Here is a 20751-nt window from a genome sequence, read left to right as displayed (position 1 = left end):
TTTATGCTTGTCATTACCTGTTTGTTTCTTCTTCTGTGGTTCAATATATTTCACTATTCCAGTCAGAATAGGATGAGCTGGAAAATTCCTACAGTCTTGGTAACCCCAGATATACAAGTGCCCAAAAGCAACTTAATCAAGGAAAACACCGAGTCCTAATGAAAATGCTAGCCCAAAGAACTTTCTCTTCTTTCTAACAAACACACAAAGCATGATGGTATTTAAGCAGAAATGAATTCAGTATAACTTTCTGCCACCCTCTAAGGTTCACAGAAGTGCATGGACAGGAAGAGCATGAATAAGTCACAGTGTAGGCTTTATAGCCACTACTTTTATACTATATTCGAATTAAGGATTCACATTGTGTTTGAAATAAAAATGAATAAAGTGGCATCCTGCCAAAGATAACCAGAAGCCACCCTTGTGTGGAACTGAAATAACTTGTACTTAATTTATTTTCAGAAAATGACAAGTTGTATAAATGTATCTTTAAAACAGAGAGGCAAAAAAATAAAAAAAATTCTTTGCATTGTTGATACAGTCATCACCTGTATATAAACAGAACAAAACCTGATAAATATTCTTCAAGGAGGGCTTCCAGCACTGTGTTCTTAAAAATCTTCAAAAGATGTGATCACATAGTTGAGTCACCTCAGGAGAGACTCACAGTACCTTATTTTGGAAATGAATAAGTGTTTAAAATCCATTGAAATTAAGTGTTGACATAAGGAAGTATTTTGTAGAGCTTTCAGGTTTCTTTGCCATTCACTTTATTTTACTTGGCTACTTTTAATTTTTTTTCCACTTCTTCTCTTTGAAAATCCTGCATTGTCCAAGCCCTTTCGATTAAGCAGCTTGCCTGAATGAAAGCACTGTGATGAGGTGGCGGTGCATCAATAAACAGGGTGCCTCTCAAAGCAGGACAGAATGCTGAGAAATAGGGCTGATCAGCAGTAATTACTCTGACACTTCATGCAGTACAGGGAATTAACTCCTAGGACTTTGGGCCAAATGGAGAAGTAGTAGTTGATGTTCCACATTGTGAATGCCTCAGTGCCTGAACCCATTATGAGTTTAAACGGAGAAGGGAATTCACTATATACAGGACTTTTTCTTTCCTTCTCCCCACCCCCAGCTAGGAATGTGAAGCAGAGTGCAGAAAATAGAAATAATTCAGTGTGCTGAGCAGGCTGCATTTCTGGTTTTTTGCTAAGGCCTTTGCATTCATTTTTCATTAAATCACAAATAATTCAATAAAGGGATGCCCATAACAAGCATATTTATGGGAATGCACTGGTCGTGTTGAGGAAGACACCCCATATGCCAAGTTAAGGAAGCGGAATTGCTCTAAGGCAGACCTGCAGAAACTAAGGTACACAAAAACACATAGCAGAAGGGGAAATACAGCTAAAAAGGCAACTAGTTAGCAGCTGCCACTATGACCTTTAACTGCATCCATGGTAACTGGGCTAAAGATGGAGTTCCATTTTATTATTCTCACACCCACAATGTTAAGCCTATGAATCCCATTGCAATTTAATGGCTGAAATCAGAAGGCAGATCTGTGTTCATTGGACCAGTGCCGACATCCTCTTAGCTAATGAGTGCAATAAACATTTTCATGCCAGGAAACCAATGCAAGTGGAAATATTATGCCATGCAGAAATCTATCCCCCAAACACAAAGAAATGGTCAGTATAGTCAGTCCTTTATGTTCATTTGCATATACTGTATTTTTCAGGGTTTAGACCACTCGTCTTTAAGCAGGAAGATATTTAACCCATATATTCTTTAATATTGTGCCATGCAACAGCATTCAATTTATATTAAGAATTGTGGGAAGAATTACATATTCCAGAGCTAATGACTATAGCTACCTCCAATTATTTTCCTAAAGGAATGTTATGTTTGCAAAAACTATTTTCGCTTTCATGCACCTAAAATATATTTTATCCATTTGCAGGCTATCTTCAATACCACCAGCTGAGCAAAAAACAGTAAACCAGCAAACTCTTTCAACAAGAAAGAAGGCTTTGTTCTAACTTTTGTTGCCGTTGTAATGTGACTCAGAGAGTTTTTCTTAAGCATCAGTGACAACAATGTCATATCTTTGCCATGTGAGCTGAAAGCAAGACATATATCATCCTTATTTGGGCTGAAGAACCAGAGCAACAACAACAGCGGTTAAAAGGATCTGTGCTGGATGTGACTTTGAAATCTCAAGCACTTCCACCTCTCAAATTCTGTGGTAACCTTTAAAATCAAAAATGAGAGGAGTGGAGTGGAGCTAAGAATTGATTTGTAAGCCTTTACCTGGAAAAAACAGAAGTAATGAGGAGTAGCCATAATTATTTTATAAATCATATATATGGCAATTTAGACACATTGAGCCATTGAGTCATTTATCTGTCTTACGTCCCAGCCACCCCTAAAGAAGGAATATCATTCTAATAACAAAACAGACCAGGATGAAGAAGAAAACTCTCAATGCATAAATGTGCAGCTGGGAAATGAAGGTCACCAAAATCTCCTTGAACTCTTGGGTAAACCCACCATATTTGCTTCAAAGTGGTGCAGTCAAAGACATAAAGCTGCATTAGTACACTCATAAAGAGCGTTATGTGAAATATCCCTGCCTCTCACAGTCAACTTCCTCCTCTATCTTAAAATACCCAGGATTTTATTTTTGTTAAAATGTTAGCATGGCATAAGGAGAGAGGGCTTAATGACTTCCCTTGACAAGAACTGCATGTATTTTTTTTTCTTATGGAATACTGCCAAATATCCTTTGTAATAAAAAGCTTGAACTATTTTGCTAACAGAAGCTGCTTGTTCTGGTAACTATAAAGGTCAGACAGAAAATAATTTTGGTGTTTCTTATCTTTTAAAATAATGTCACTTTTTATCATTACAGTAACATTTTTGGACAACAAAGAAAAGAGAAAACAGTAGATGTGATACCCCAGACCACCAGGTACACTATTTCTTAAAAGATATTAAGTTGAGAAAGCTGTTAGCCAATTATACCAAAGACTGGAAATGTCACAAAAGCCAATGAAATCTCCCTGGTAACATTCAGAAATAATATGCTTTGGATCATACAGTATATTAAATGACAACTGTCAATTTAAAAAAGAAGTCCTCCAAAATCTTTGATGTATGACAATTTAGAAGTTGAAACACACTGTTCTTACCATTTAATATCTTTGAGATAAAAAGCTTTTGACATGTTAACTAATGTGAAGGAATAAGTGCTCTTCTCATTTCCCTAACACAGTACTGGACTGCCCTGAGTAGCTTTTTGTGATAAATGTAATAAGAAGCAAGGTGGTATGTAACCATTTTAGTTAGTTAAATATATGCACTTATATTACATCACATAACAATAGAGACAGGTGAAATTTTTCTTACCTAAATATTGTTCTTTGGTACTGGCAGTATTTATTTAAGTTAAAATGGGCATTTGAATAGGCACTGATTGTCAATCTTATTTAATCCACTCTTCTGTCTGGGGCTGTAGTACAGCATGATTCAGAGGAAGCTGTCAGTGTCTGAATGTGCAGCCATTCCAGGATAAAAGGTCTTTGAACTTCATTGCCTTTTTCATTGCTGTTAAAAATAAAAAGTTGCCTTTTTATTGTTGTTTATTTGTTTTCCCCACAAAACGGAAATCAAATCTCCCTGGGGCAGTGCTGGGTAGTAATGCTGGGCAGGACACGTCAGCCAGGCTCTCAGAGTCATCAGCTTTGTGGGAAGCATCCTCCTACCCCAGGAATTCATCTCAGCTGTTAATGCGGTGGCTCAAATCTGTGCGCCTTTGACAGGGTTCCAAATGGAAGATATTTTAAGTATAATCTGAAGTTGAAACCTATCAGGTGTAAACTCTTCTCCTGGCACTGAAGAAATGGAGCTCAGTAATGACACTCAGATAAGCCTGACCCTGGATAAAAGTGAGTGTTAGAGAGTCCAAGACATAGGTGATCAAATCAAAAGTGATTCAGCAAAGACATTTAAGGTATGAATTCTGAATTGTCTAAATTAACACCCTGTAAAAGGGGAGATTAGATAGCTAAATAAATAGGAAGCTTCTAGGTATGTTGGCTGACTCTAATGAATAGTGAGTGTCTGCTAATTGTTACGCGCAGCATGGATGCGGTTTTGTGGTCCAGAAAATATCATGTTAAAGGTCTGCACTGCTTAGTGGTTGGCAGACTATGTTTGAAGGTGATTAAAAAACAAATCTGTACCCCCCAAAAAGGGAAAAGTTATAAACAGTGTAGACCTCACCAACTGGCCTCATTGGACTAGAGGGAAGAGATAAGTTTCTGAACCTCTTCTAAATACTGTTATAGACACAGACCGGGAACACTGCTGCATATTACCTCAGATTACCTCCAGATATTTCACAATTATTTTGCTGGAGAGCAAACCATAAGTTGATCGTGCCACAACTGGGAAGCTTTATGAACAAAATCAGTAAGTCTTTATACTTATGCTGTATTCACCAGAAAAAAATGAAAGAGCAGATGAAAGGATGGTAGCAGAGTTGTGAAGAAGGTAATAAACATGATCTGGGGAATCTTTCGGACCCCAAAAGCAAGAGCAAAAGACAATGAACACTTTTCTTCACACTTTGGCTGCACAATATTTTTGAAGATGAAGGTTTTGCTTTTGTGGACCACGGGGGCATTGGGACCTAACTTTGCTAGGCCAGTGAGATGCACAGACAGAGGGGTATCCAGCTCATGGGCAGGGCAGGTGCTGTCTGGTTGTAGTAGATGAATGATACAAAATTACATTACTAACTGAAGGCTTTGTGTTTACAAATGTGATATGGACCTAAGCTATGCATACCCCATTAGAACCCATGAAGTGTGGAAAATTAATATAAGTGGCTGGAGGAACCAAGCAAAATGTATGAAAAACACAGGTATAAACAAGATGGCATTTTTAATTTTTGCCAAATAAAATAATCTATGTATATTGTAGAACTTTCAGAAAGCTGACTAGAAATATTACTCAGTATGATAATGAAAATGCAGACTTAATAAACACTTCTGGTTTGAATCTAATAATGTAAGATTCAATGTTTAGGTATGTTTAATGGATAATTGATATTTTGTTATTTGGTAAGGGTTATATTTAATTTTAAGTAAATATGAACAGATGTATTTTTTCTTGATATTTTTAGCACAAAATACCCCAAACATTTTAAACAGCATTTGGTTTTGCTTTTAGTAGACAAATATATATCTAGGTACTTAGAAAATGTGGTGAAACTTATTCAGCAAAAATAATTTTATTTCAGTGCTTATACCATTTTCTATGAGACAAGAGAGCAGGAACCTTATTCCCATTTAAGATGAGAGGGATTTGAGCTTTCCTTCCCAAGCTCATGGGTGATATATATATATATATATATATATATATATATACCTAAAAGTTAAAGAAATCAGACTTCTTTATGGTTTGGGCATGACATTTAAATTCTGTGTACTTTTACATGCATCAAAACTAATGTAATTTGGTGACTTGACCATTCAAAGTCAAAAAAAAATCAGGTCTACTTGTATCATATAAAGATAATGAAGAGGATTTCCCATTAGCAATTAAAAAGGGTGTTGAATAACAAAACATGTGATTATCATTCTGAAATCCACAGTACTGGATAACCAGTATTTCTGTGAAAAATTAGTAATCAAGAATTAATTAATTAATTAAGAATATAAGAATTTCTATGAGCAGCTGGAGAAATACTCAGCACATTGATGGTAATTCTGAATGAGTCCTAACAGGTAATAAATGCTATAGAAGGTTACGAGACAGTATTATTTGTCAGACCCCTTTCCCTGCTGCTACTCTTTTGCAAAGCGTTGCAAAGCTAAAAGTTTCTCCTCTGATTTCACAAGAACTAGTACCAGAGGAATAATTGAAAGCATTTTGTCAACAGTCCAGAAGTCAGAATAATATTACTCCTGGAAGAAATTATGGGTAAGGCAGTGGTTAAAAATAAAAGAGAGAACACTGTGGAGATAGAAAAGAATGCTTAGTAAACTAAGTTATTAAAAATAGGATACTTTAATACAATCCAATCCTTACTTGCATATCTAGAAGTGAGGATGAAAACCACAGAATGACTGAAAAGACTGGCTGCAACTACAGAGAATTCGTACTAGATAAGCAGCCAAAAAATGTCTCAGAATGGAGTGATGTAGAAAATCCCCAACATGATTGCTGAATGATCACTGAGAGAGCAGAATAGTTGATCTTTCTGTTATAACCTGGGGAGGACAATTCTGGAGCATTGCATCAACTCAGCAGTTCTCATTTTCTGAAAGACTCAATGAAGCTACTGGAAAGCAGAGACAGGAAATACAGAAATGTTTCAAAAATGGGAAAAAATAGCTTCTGGTGAGATTTGGATCTTCCTGTTTATGAAGCAGAAGATTGAGAGGTGACTTGCTTATGGCATATATACCTTCTCAGGCAGAAAATAATGGATATGAAAGGACTGTAATCTAGTGGAGGAAGGCATAATAAGAACCAAAGGCTGGAGCCTGAAGCCAGATGAATTCAAATTGGAAATAAGGCACACACTTTTAATGCTGATAGCTATTAGCTATCAGAACACATTATAGAGGGAAGTGGTGGATTTTCCATCTCCTGAGATCTTCAAATCAAGATTAGATAACTCTCAGGAAGATATACTTTAGCTGCAGAGAAACTATTTGGCTCAAGGTAGGGATAACTGTGTGAAAGATAAGTGTCTGTGATCAAGAAGAAAGTAGATTAGATGATCTGAGAGTTCCTCTTTGCTTCTTGCACTATGAAAATTTGAAAACCCGCAGTATGTAGCTGGGAGCTAATCTGAGTCTTCCACCCCAGATTTAGTCCAATCAGATTACTGGTGCATTGAAGTGAAATTCATACCCTATCCCTCACTCTTTTATATTCCTTTGCAGGGTTTACCCAGAGGGAAGTCAGATTTATTGCTGTTTGCTTTCCTTCAGTATGCTGCTAAGGCAATGCTGCTCCATGTTGGAGAAATTAATGGAAAAGATCAGCAACCACTGTTTAGACTTTCATTCACGCTTCATTTCCAGAGGAGCTCAAAAGAGATATCAATGTCTCTGGCACGTACTTCTAGGATTGTGGCATGGCAAAATGCAGAAAAGTTGTGTTGACTATAATACCTATTAACTTCATTAATTATATGACACTATGTTTGCAATTTTCACTCCCAAGCCACTGCAATTACTAGAAAAATCCTTGCTTGGTATGTGAGCAAAGGTATCAAAAAGAACAATTTTGTAATTTGTGGCATCCAAAGATAGGTATAAAGAAGTTAGAAAGTCATTATTATGTTAAACTACATCCTTTGTTAAAGGGTGCTGGTACTCCTGGTAGGGAAACAAAACAGGGAAATATTTTCTCTGATCATGGCCTCCTATATCAGGCAACTGGTGTAAATAATTTGGTTACAGGGCTTGTATTTCAAAAGACCACAGATCAGTGGTGACACTAACAAGAAAAGTAGGCAGTCAGTACAGTAGAATCTCACCGTTTTGGTAATAATGCATGCATTTATTTATCTCAGATTTTGGCTTGAAATTTCTGGTGTCAAACCTTATTTTTTGATAGTGAGTGGAATAGAAAAAAGATGTGAAAGGCAATGTAGGTATTAAAAAATGAAGATAAAAAGACTGGTTTAACAGGGAAAAAGGGGAGAAGAAAAAGTCATTGCAATATTTGGAAACAAAATGAACAGGTGAAATTATGGTGCAAAGGGACAAGTTTATGAATAACAGTTCTATAGACTCTTAAGGCATAAGTAATTTCATCTAACTTGATCTGTCAGTGTCTGAAGTTGTCACCATAGATTCCCTCTAATGCCAATGGAGAGAGAGAGATGCTTTTAAAACATGATTCAGCTGACCTATTTTAGCCATCTACTTCAGGATGAGATGAATCATAACCTAAAAGTACCTATTTCTCTCTATTGATTATGAAAAGAGTCCAGAGTGACAACTTCAGATTTAGATGTCTCAGTTATAGATTTTTGTACTTTGTTAGATGACTCCCACTATTAGAGACTATAGATTCTGACATATCTTGACTTTTTTCCATAATTTCTTATTGAAAAAAACAGCTAGTATGGAAAAATAGAGGAGATACACATATATTTGTATCGGGTGCAATTTAGTGTAGAATGGCGGGAAAATTGACATTATGTGTGTGAAATGTTGACATTTTGATGAAAAAATCAACACCCAAAATATTTTACTGGTGAAAGAAAATATTTCTCTGTGGAAATATTGACATGTGGCCTCATGTCAATGACAGGTCAGTCCTTCAGGCTTCCAACCTTCATTACAGGACCGTTTCTGCCAGGTCTACATATTCCAGGATTTACCCTGATTCATTCCATTGGTGATCCTGTGCTACTTGGCATCCTCAGTCCAGTGACATCTTGCAAGAGATGAACCCAGCTAAGCAGCCAGAGTCAAGCAGGAGAGACTGGAAGCATGAAGTAGTGAATTTAAGTTCTGCAAGATGGCACACTTTTAACTGAAGTATGCAGAGTTTTGGTACAATGATAGCAAATTAATATTTTAAACAAGCACGGCATTTTAAAAAAAAGAAATAAATTAGTTAAGAATCAACAAACTGACTTCTCAACACCCAGACTAATTATTCACTCTTCAAAGAAAGCTGAATTAAGGTTGCATGCTTATTCCTTATTTTGTTACTGTGTTTCAAGGCTCTTTATAATATTCCAAGTCCTCTTTGATAGGCTTATGATGATATTTTAGATTTCTGTGTTCCTTTTCCCTTTCTCTTTCCCTTTTCTTATCCCTTTCATCTCCCATTCCTTTTTTTTCACTTCTTCTCTAAGCCTTTTCTTGTCTCTCTTTCTCTCTTGTTGAGGAACTGTGGATGGTGCTAATAAACTTACTACAAATTTTACCACTGTGTAGTTAGTAAAGATTGCTTTCCAGTATGGTTCCAGCACAGAAAATCTCAAATAAATTAGATTTATTCTACAGGTTACCAAATCAAACTTAAGTGTAAAGATATGCGTAAGTTAAGTTCAGAAATATCTTTGAAGATATGTCTTATGCATAATTTTTTCTAGAGATAACATCATGTTCAACTTACAGAGGCTGCATTACTCATGTGCATAAAATAGTAACCTTTGCGAATGGTTTAAACAAGTTTTGCTCTTCAAGAAGCCAGAGATTATGACTCTTGATTCCAGCTGGGTGGAATTGGTAGGTAGAAGACTTAATTTTAGTGTTTCCTTTAAAAGAAAAACTCCGTTTTAAAAAGAAGGGCAAAGGCTGAAAAGCCTCAGAGGTTCTGAGTTTCCTTCAGCAAACTCTGCTGATATTCCATTATTTGTCAATAAAACTAAAGTGGATGGAGAAATAGTCTACTCTTAGTTTTATTTGGAGTTTAAATTCAAATGCTTATAATATAGTATATTATATGATGCAAATAAAAAATAGACTTTAATGATACATGTTACACACAACCAAAAGCTCTAATGACATAGTCAAGAACTCAAAAAAAGCCTTTTAAATATGCATAATGTTTTGCATTTGATTATGTATTCACATATTATTTATTTTTACAGATGTCACCTTGCATTTTCACAAACCTTGATGCCCTCTAAATTCCAATCTGCCACAGCCTTCTCAGTTCAACGTCTTCCTCAAAAGTGGTCCTTTAACTGAGCCCCATTTTCACTCACTGTAGTGAAATCCTCTGTCAATTTAGCATGAGATTCATTGCTCACAGTAACAGTATCATCTCAGAATTTTCACTTGGGCTTAGATATCCTTAAGCTGACCTGATCTCTGTTCTACCTGTGAGGATCCCCAGTTGGCTTTTTTTACACCTTTTCTGTGCTGGTTTTATTGGCTATGCCCATTGCCTGACTCCCTGTCTCAGAGGGTAAGGGCTTCCTATTTCCTAAATACCACTCCAGTTCACTGCTTAGTGGGTGTGTGCATGTGGTATGTTGAGGGAACAGTTATTCTCCTATTATATCTGGCCACATCCAGATACTGTGTCTGGTTTCGGGAACCCAAAGCAAGAAATACATAAATCAGTGTAATCTAGGGACTAACAGCACATTCCCTATAGAGAATGAACATCTTTGGCAGCTGGGTTTTGTTCAGCCTGGAGAGGTGGCTGCAGGGGAACCTCAGAGCCAACTTTCAACATTTATGAATAGGCTATTCAGATGGCAGAGGTAATTCTATCACTGGGGTGCATGGTTAGAGAACAAGAGATAATGGACTTCGCTGGAAAGGGAGGTGTTCTGACTGGATGTAAGAAAAAAGGTTTTTAATTGAAGAAAATAAACTACTAGAGTAGATTGCCCAGAGATATCATGGAATCCACCCTCAGAGGTTTTCAAGACCTGATAGGAGAAAGTCCTGAGCAACCTGGCTTCAGAATTTGATGTTGAAATTTTTCTTAGTAGAAGATTGAACCAGAGACCTCCTGAAGACCCTTTAAAACTACACAGCTCTGTAATACTGTGAAATCTCTGTCTAAATTATTTTCCCAAAAGTTCTTCACTTGTCCAATTTAGAATGGGTTTGGATTTATATAAATCCTATGAATCCTTTTAAAACTTAAAGACTTTACTGTCAGGCATAGAATACTTGAAACTTTTCAAAAGAAAGACTTCCAGATTTTTTTCAATGTATACAAAACAAGATTATCAACCTGGACTCTTTGTTGGATTCTACTGAGTCTAGAATATCTGAAGAAAGAAAAATGAAGTCTGAGGCAAGAAGTATGAGTGTTGGACTCTTGCTGGTCTTCCATTAGCACTACCAAAGGTGCTGCTAATCCATCATGACTGCAGTGAAGGCTCAGCTCCCCATACCACCAGCAAAACATCACATGTTAAAACCAGGCAATTTGCCAGATACAAGTTCCTCCTTATTGGGAATACCTCGATTTGGCAAATAAAGAGGTAAACCAGAATATATTCTATTTTATCATCTGTCCTTAATGCACTATATTGTTTTTAAATTGAGTTGTATGGAATTAATAATTCAATGTATCAGCCAGTTGAAAAAATTATGCCTGGTATCAGCTGTAATCTTTTAACAGCTTTTCTCTCTATCCTCCATGCCCCTCACCCCCCCCCTCCCCCCCAAATTTATTGTTGACCTGCTGTGAGGTTTTCCTCTGAGATTCCTGTAGTTCCAAATAAGAATGACTTAGCTAAGAGATGATTGCTGACATCTAGCAAAGTTAATAGAAAATTAAAAGAATGCTACAAGTACAGGACAGCCACCAACACATAAAGAAAATAAGATAAATTTTGCCATATTTTATGGTGAAGAAAGTGGAAGATTGAGCAATGTCTATTCTTCAGCTTGGAAGCTCATGAGTTCTTGTAGAAAAAATGCCAAAAAAAAAAAATTGGCTGCAGAGAAAATTAAACTCTAACGTGATGGGAAGTATCTCAAAAGTGGAATACACAAAGAAAAGCTAAAATATAATAGATTAAAAGAGTATTTTCATAAATGAAATCTATCAATATAGATACTTGTCTGCTTGTGTTTGACTGGTTATGAAAGACAGTGCTGATTAAACTCATAAATGATAAGTGAACTTTATATGTGGAAGATCCTTTGGGAATCAAGAAACTATGTGCACTCTAAGCCTGACAGCTGATGTCAGTATTTTCATTCCATATTTTCTAAACAAGTCAGAAAAAGACAACCAGTTTGTAAGGTGCTCAGAATGGGCAGACTTACAGCAGAAGAACGTAGACAGACCTACAGATTTATGTGCAGCAATTTTTGGTCTGGAATAGGAAATTGACTTTCCTGTATTAGAAGTGGCAAGCTGACATGGCTGTAAAGTCCCCAAAAGAGGAATGAAAATTGGTAAAACTACCTTCAGAATATCTGCAGAATTTTTTCAATCTTCAGGATTTTTGCTATCTTCAGGCCACATTGCCTCTGCTGTAAGTATTCACTTGAAAAGCACAAAGACTTAATCAGAAAATTATGTTTCTGATAGTCATTTTAGTCCATTTTTTATGCATGTGATGGCCTCTCACAGATTTTGTTTTTGTTTAAAATATAAGTCAGTGGATTCTCCTTATCCATACCAATATCTTGTACATTTGTGACTCACCTTACTTGAGCTTGAAGGGTTGTTTCAGGCTAGCAGCTTCCCCAGCCCTTCCTGACTGGATGTTTCCAGGTGGATATTGGCATTAGTTCTTGCAGTCCAGGAGCTTGGGGGCAGACGTAAGTCATGGCAGGCTTTGCGCTGAGAGAATTCTGTTCATGTAACCATCTGCAACACTGCAGCCAGACCACCGTTTCCTGAGGCCTGGATAAAAATATTTCCTCTACCACAACCACCCTAGGGGAATAAAAAAAACCCAGCAAAACAAAACTGAACTTTCCATACAGACCTTTTATTTTAAACAGCCAATGTTAAATTTCTGCCAAACTTCGAAGGTGCTTTTGATTATGTAGCTTTCAACTACCATGGAATTAATATAGAAAAACTTGTGTTCTTCAGGGAGCTCTGTCATACATCTGCAAAATAAGGTTCTTTTTATGTACCTACACATTAACATTGACATGCACTCCCTTGTTTAATTAACAACATTTGAATGTCATTTCCTTTCATGTAGTAATTGTATTTTTTTATTTCTAAAGTGATCTCTTGTTTTGTAGAGAGATAAAATTGGAAAATGTCAAGATTTGTACAAAAAAAAAACTCCACTAACAATAAGAGGCTTCTTTATACCTTGTGGTTTCTGAAATCTAAATCTGGTCTTTCCTACTAAGTTTTGAAAAAAAAAAAATCTGATGTGGGAAATGAGCCTCTAGATTTTGACTTGAGGGGAGAACTTTCTAAATTATTTGTTTCTCTCTTTCAGTGAGTTCAAAGCCAACATGCTGGGTCTGGGAGCTCTCATCTCTTTAGGACCCTGGTAGCAACTATAAATAGTTGTGGTTGTTAATGTAGGTACACACACTGGAGAATCTAGAGCATGTATTACGTGTCCACCAAAGCGTTCAGTTCCAAAGAAGGAGAAGCTAAAACTGCATTAGTAATGCTTCACTTTAACAGCCAGATAAAAGATATATGGTGGAGGAATGCAATCCAGTGTTCACTACCTACTTGAATTTCTTTAATAATGCCGATGACCTCATGAATATTAAAATGAGTCCTGGGTTATGTGTCCTTATGTAAGCTATTCCTCTTGTATCCGGTAAATGGTGTCCATGCAGTTATTAAAAAGAAGAAAAGAGAGGAAAGTGAGGTTAGATCACAGGGGAAAGGTCAACCTCTTGGGAGGGGTCTCAGTACTCTTTGTTTGGTACTTCATCTAAAGAACGAGGAGATATTGTGTAAATAGTTTGAGTTTTTTTTTAAAATCAGACTTTAAGTGTGTGAAAGGCAATCCTTTCATTTATGATGCACAAGTGTGCACAGTAAGGTAATATTGTAGTGATTTTTGTGGCTTTTTATTTTACTGAAAAATTTCTTCAAATTAAATATGTTAACAGAGAGATGATAATTATTGTCGTACAATAAGCCTAGTCCTTTTTTAGTAATTTTTCTGGTGATTAAAATATTTATATAATTATCATAGTAAGTGAATATTGTCATAGTAAATGTACTTTGCTACTGGAAGGAAAATAAATGTTTGCATAGATTTAGGGTAAGATACTCGGACATTTCTGCAAAAAACCCCAGTAAAGAGAAATAATTTCTTCTGAACATTTCTTCTTTAGTTGGTGAAATTATTTAATTAACAAGCTTATTTTTGTGTGAGATTTCCTAGAAGTGCAATTTATAATAGTCATGAAATAACTATTCTCTCGAGAAAATTTGGAAAAGTAGAAGGAAGAAAAGACTTGTAACGGGCATTTTCAACGAGTTTTATGCATCCAGATGAAGAAATACAAGTTCGGAATGGTTGTATGAGCATTATCAAAATGCATGTTATGCTGGAGGTTCATTTCCCTTTCAAATTCTGGCACTTTTTCTAGCATATATTACCTTTCTCTCTCTTACCAGTCCCCAAATTCATTTGCCTTGAAAAGAAGACATTTTGCACTGTTTCCTGAAGAAAAGCAGTTTTGATCAATTATGTCAGAAGCAGCTCCTGTATTTTTGAAACAAAATCTGCAGAAAAAAGAATTAGAAGCATCTTACAGGTACTAGTTTATCCCTTTAATATCTCCATTAATATTAAATAAATCCTGCAAATACAGTGTCTTGGTTATGGAAAATATATTAATTGGGTGTGGGTCAGGAATAAAATCCAGGAACTCACTTTTAATATTCCTTAAATCAAAAGCTTCTTGTTCTGAACAGCTAACCCATTTAGATTTTCCTTCCGCCTCTCCCTTCCAAAAGCGAGCTCCTCCAGCTGACTGCTGCACTCCAGTGCTGTCTGCATAGGTTACAAGCACTGAAATGCATTACAGCCATCCTCATTTATGCCTGTCCTGGTGTCAATGTTACTTCCACAAATAGCTGAAAAAATACAGGATTTTTCTTAATGTTCAGAGTGAAATTTACTACCAAGGACCTCTGTAATCTGCAATGATATGCTGAGGGTTTTTTGGTCATTTGACCAAAAATACCCTTCAAAAGCAAAAGAAAATCCTAACACTTAGGTCTTTTTCTGATCCAAATATATTTCCATCTAGATCACAAACATCTAACTGAAAATAGCTATATAAATGCAAGCAAAATCCCTTAATTTTATTGAGGATTTTTATTATACATAATTCCTAGGTCCTTTGTTTAGCAGTGTGTGTTTCAGACATAGCTGGGCAATAACCATCTATTTACTGATAAAGTAGGAAGCATGTAGCATTAGAAGACAAGCATTTTACAAGCCCAAAACTTCAAATAAGTTTTCTTAAATGTACTCCCATGAATAGACCTACTAAAATCAATGAAACTACCCATGTGCATAAATTTCAGATTATGAAAAAGTCCTTGAAGACAGGAGATTTAGCTCTTAATTATTTTAGGTCACTGAAGTAAATGGAGGCCACAGTGTCTCCCAGAACAGGTGACAAATCTGCTCAGAAAGGTAGTGTGGAAGTGGCAAAAGGAAAAGGTGTATAAAGCAGTCTCGTCCAGGAATACATAAGCACACTGATGCTGCCATAGACTATTCATCTGGGAAACAGCTGATCTAGGTAATTATATTGCAAAATCTTTAGAGGAGACATCCCATACAAATTTTAGAAGATAAAGATTAGGTTCTCAAGGTAGATGCTGGATGCATAATTCACTCCAAATAATTTGTTAGACAAACCTCATTTCCTTTTTTTCTATTTGTGAATTGTACAAGAGCTGTTTATGACTTAGATTTATTATTCAGAATTATTCCCTGAATGAAGGTGTAACATTTATCAGAACTTCATTGCGAGTGCTTGATATTCAAGTTTTGGCATTCAATATTGTTATGTTGGTTAATTTGAGCAGAACACATCACAGGTTGTGTTTCTCTTAGTGCAAGCAACTCAAAAGTCAGATTTCCTATTCTATATCATCATATTTCAGAATTCAAAAATCACTTTCTATTCCCATTTTGCAGAAACCACAAGACGTCTCACAAACATTCTGGCTAAAGGCACATTTGTTCAAAATTAAAACATTATTTTAATGGAAATGTTTTGTCCTATTATGTCCCTATTTATGTCCTATAATGTCTCTACTTCTCAGCTACAACAAGAAGGTTTATTATTTAAAAAACTAAACTAATGGGGATAATTTTGTCCAGCTGCATAATCCCCCAGCTGGGATATTGTGGAATGTCCCATGCCTTATTCATCAGTCCTAATATGTTAAGAATGAGACTTCCAGTAATGACACCAATAAAGACTTAAACCTTTAGCTGTCTAAAATCAGTCAGAGGAAATTTTTGAGAATGAAGAGATCTTGAGAACTGTTTCTTGTATATTCATAATGTGAGGGAAATTTCTATCTTGGTCCCGTTTCTGGAGAACTACTTCCCACATCATGGAACAAAACTTTTTTGTGGTCCCCCTGTTGCTGGTAAATGCTATGATAAATAGAAGATAGTAAAATAATGAGTAAAAGAAAGAGAGAAAAACATCTTGAAACAGTTCCTAATTCTTATTTTTCTCGAGGAGGAAGAAAATAGCTAAAGAATGATAAGAGAAATATATTGAGATATTACAGTGCTCTTAACACAAGCAATATTTAGTAATTTCTTAGCCCAGGCTTGCAGTCAGTCATCCTAACCATCTGCTCAGAACTGAACTTTTTCTTCTTCTTCAGTGTAGTTGAACTGTATCAACAGAAACAATTTTTTTAGGGAGAGTAAATGTACCGCTACGAACAGTTTGATGAAAGACTGAATCTTTGTATTCCTGGAAAGTAAGTCTTCCTGTAACAAGCAGCTAATGTTTGAACACGTCAAAGCAAGCCTTTTAGAACAGGAGATAAGAGCACTTGAATGATTCTTGCAAAGTGGTAACTGGCTAACTGGCCTAAAAGCAAATGTTGTGTACGATAATTTATTCTGTGCGTTACACTTTCCACAGACTTGAAAAGATCTTTACCATGACTCAGTGCATTGGGTTTGACTCCCACTCTCATTTGGAAGAATCAGGTCTGAAATACAGACCCACTGTTCAAACAAAGATTTTATTCCTATAGGCAATGTTATTGGCATAGGCAGCAGTAAAACTATGGTAAGATCAGTATTAGGAATGGCTCATAACATAATGTCAATCTGAGATGGGCTGTTTATTCATGGTTTTAATTTTAACTATGCTGTTAAATGCTACACTGCAGAAGCTTTAATGTTTAAGCAGCTATATTGATCAAAAAGTACTGTTATTGATAAAAATTCTTTGCTTTCAGAATTGGAGAATAACACACTGCCAGAAAGCCTTTATTGCTGGCATAAGTTGCAGCTGTGCTAGAGGGGATAGCTACACTAACCTAGTGTCACTATCTCAGCATGTGGCCTGTTCAAAGTCATTGTTTACGTGGACTTTCTACCATATGGAGTTATCAACATTTTCTTAGAGAAATCTCAGCATTGCTTTGTACTTCCAGAGTGAGAATATAGCAAGACAGACTTTGTTTTCTCTTTTTCTCCTTTGAAAAATTAAAAAAAAGAGAAAGAAAAGGAAAAAAAAAGCGATTAAAAAAAAAAAAAGAAAAACAAAAAGAAAAAAGAAAGAGTTCTCTCCCTAGTAATCCTGCTCCACTAGAAATGTATGAATTTTATAAATATTAACATGTCTAAATATAGACATTTATTAATGCATTGATAATTCTCATATTTTGGGTATCCTACTCCTCACTCTAAAATGCCTTAGACTGACTGTGCTGGCAATGTCTTTTCACCCTGAGAAGAGGAATAACTCCTCTGAAAGGTGCCCTATGGTTGTCACTGGGGCTGGACCCAGCTCTGCACACAGTGAATGCCTGGGTGGAAAACGCTTCTTTAGCTCCCGTGAGCCCAAACACATGGGGCATTCTTAGGTGGTATTAATATGTAAGAAGGTGGTTAGGACCCTGCCAGGCGTGTTTGGGCACGCTGCCCAAGGCCCTGGTGTGGGTTGCGTGCAGGCACAATGCGCTCTTGTCTGCTCCTGGGAATGCACTTTGAGCAAGCGAGTTAGACATACCTCTGGAAACCTGAGTAAGGAAAACTGTTCCGGTTCATGTTAGGAGGGGAAAGGAAATGAATAAAGGGTATAAATCTTAGTTAGGCCAGCGAAAGCAAAGAGCATTCTTTCATGCACAATAAAGGGTAAAGGAAGTAAATGTAAGTAAGAGTAAAAAGAAGTTTTGAGCCCTTCTCTGCAGCAAAAACACCATGAAAATCCCTAGAAAGACTCAGATGTGTATAGATAAACAAAGGTACTTCAGGAGTCTTTCTGAGTGTGTTCACAAAGTTCCTAATAAAATTACTGAGAAAAATATCAGTATACTGAGCCTGAATTTTTGCCCTGAAAACTGACAAATATTGTTCTGTTAAAGGTCTAATTTGAAGAGTATTTACTTGGTCCTTTCTGGGCCTCTGAAATCTTCCACATTTACTGCTGAAGGAAAAGAAGCCTTAAAAAGTTAAGCTGCATCTCCCCAAATCTGGGTTTCAAAAGAGTAATACTGTAGCAGTTCCAATACAAAACAGTCTCCCAAGGCTTTCATGCCAGCAAGCCTAGAAGTAGCTAGTCCTGCAAAGTCAGAAGGCTGGAATTCAAAAGCAGCTGCCTTCCCTCTCGCCTGCCTCCCAGATGGGTTTGGAATTCATGCATATCCCAGTTCTGGAACATCACCTGTCCAGGTTTCTGAAACAAGGTTTTGAAATTCCAGTTCATAGGAGATTGCTGAATATTTGATTTTATAATCAAGGTGGAATGAGATACCACATCAAAATACACATGTCCATGCAAATAAGAAAATTTGTTTTGACATAATTATATTCTAGCCTCCTTGCTGTTTTCATACATCATTGATTAGCTACTACAATGAACTATTCCAAGGAAATAACACACACACACACACACACACACACACACACACACACACACACACACATATATATGTAATTCTTTAATCTCTACATACATAGTAGCAATAGTTGAGATTTTTGTGGAGATAAGCATCTGATGGGGCTTTGGTATTGCTGACGAAAGAATCCAGCTACTGGAACAAGTCTATCCTACAGACGATATAGCAAAATTACTCCAATGGCTAAGGGCACATTGGTGGCTCTAGGACAAAGATTCAGATCAGGAGAAGCCACATACAAATATGTATGAAGATGGGAAGCATATGGGCTGTATGGAAACTTAAAGCAGATGGTGGAACAACTTAAGAGTGGAAAGATCAAAGTTACAGATAAAACTAGTTAGATGAGAAAACTCCAGCAAAAGGAGAAGGAGTAACAATGGACAGTATATTGAACAAACAATAAAGACAATGCTGTCACAGAAAAGACAATCACTGCACTAGGTTGTGTTAATTTGAGAATCATGTCTGATACAAGGAAGACAGCTCTTCCATGCTGTTTGGTTCAGCTAAGATTCATCCAGTGAGATGCATTCAGTTTAGACTACCACATTTTTCAAAGGATACAGACAAATTAAAAGGACTTAAGAGAAAGACATTGAAAATGATAAAAGATTTTAAAAACAAGGCCCGAAGGAAGCTTAAGCGGTTGTGATGCATAGAGGCTACAGAAGGGAACCAAAAGGAAGACAAAATAACTCTTGATAATTGCATAAAAGGGTGTTATTAATTTGAAAGGGACCAATTGTTCTCATTAGCCAACAGGGACAAAACAAAAAGTAACGGTTTTCAGCTGCAACATAGATAAAAGAGTTAAATATCAGGAAAAACTTTATGAGTGTAGGAAGTGTAAGGACATGGAGAAAACCCTCAAGAAGTTTTCCAGAATCAGCTTCATGGCAGGATTTTAAAACCAGACTTCCTGTTGATCTATCAGCAATGTTTTAAGCTTAATGAAATCCTCTTGACATGATGCATTAGGGAAGGAGAAAAAAGAGCCTGGGCTGAATGACCTGCATGGGGTATGTTTGATGGTAAATAACACTGTGGTTCTCTGACCTATGTGGTGCAATAAGAGGCTTATTTGCTACTGTCATTTTCCCCCCTATCTGTAATTCCTCTGTAATTCTGTCTTCATCTGAATGGGAAGGTGCAGAGATGCATTTTCCAGGCTTCAATTAATACAGATATGTATCCACCTTGTGCGTTTAGAGATGTGACCACATTTCCCATCCTCAGAACAGCTGGTGACTAGTGTGTACTTAGGTGTCAGCTGGAAACAGAAGTTTTCATACCTTCCAGACACAGGGTGACTCTTGGGTTTAAGTAGTGACTGGTTGTGTCTGACAGGCAAGGATAAGGTTTGTCTTTAAAGCCCTTTCAAGCCTTCACCTCCATCCTTTCCATTAACTAGACTGTAAAAGCACAATCTATATATACCCTAAGCATACAGTTTTCATGGAGCACGGCAAATGCTAAAGCAAATTTTTTTCAGGAACACAAAGCCTCTAGCCCTATACTATCTGCTGGATCAAAACCCTTTCTGTAGCTTTGACAGTTAAAATATCAACATCTGCAAAATGAGCATTAGGACTAGTATCAAAATCCAGGATATTGCAATTTATATTGACGACAAACTTTACAAATTACTCTAAGCAATTCCCACATATAAATGCAAATCAGATTAATATTTAAGTCAAAATTCTGAGGTTCAAATATAAAATTAACAGAAAGGGAAAGGGGGTATGCTTTTCTTTTTGTTGCCTACTGCATTGAAATACCAAGTGTCCTCAAACCACTGCTTAATGACATAGACTGGAAATGAAGTAGCTGAATGAACCCCCTATATGGACGTGTTCTGCCAACTACCATTCCAGTGCCAGCAATAAATTCCCAGACTAAACAGTTTAAATTTGGCATTCTCATTTGTGATGCTGTACTTATGCTACGCTCACAAGATTGATTCTCTGAATTCAAAGTATTCTAGCAAATGAATTATTAGAAATATGAAATTTTGGCTGACAAACATATGTCTACAATGAATTAATCTGATATTTGAACAAAACACTCTTCTTATAAAACAAAATTTGTGGTGGTTTGAACAATAATAGCTACAGTTGGGGTCAGTCAGGTTTCCACTCTAATTTGTACTTTCAGGAGGCTAAATCATCT

General features: G+C 36.4%; 1 long non-coding RNA gene across 7 annotated transcripts in view; it reads right to left on the bottom strand.

Annotated features, from left to right (window-relative positions):
* Positions 1 to 20751, bottom strand: part of LOC110474669 (uncharacterized) — a 409027-nt gene that overhangs the window by 125374 nt on the left and 262902 nt on the right. Inside the window, exons 3-5 of one of the 7 annotated variants that reach the window (XR_014949695.1) lie at positions 14062 to 14187; positions 12172 to 12405; positions 3412 to 3609 (exon numbers count right to left, since the gene is read on the bottom strand). The exons of the other annotated variants lie outside the window; for them this stretch is intronic. This is a non-coding gene — a long non-coding RNA (uncharacterized LOC110474669). The remainder of the gene's footprint in view (positions 1 to 3411; positions 3610 to 12171; positions 12406 to 14061; positions 14188 to 20751) is intronic. 7 annotated transcript variants of the gene reach the window in all.

The sequence above is a fragment of the Lonchura striata genome, chromosome 1 (assembly GCF_050655825.1).
Source record: "Lonchura striata isolate lonStrDom1 chromosome 1, ASM5065582v1, whole genome shotgun sequence".
Classification (NCBI taxonomy): Eukaryota; Metazoa; Chordata; class Aves; order Passeriformes; family Estrildidae; genus Lonchura; species Lonchura striata.
This window is presented reverse-complemented; position numbering and strand designations above follow the sequence as displayed.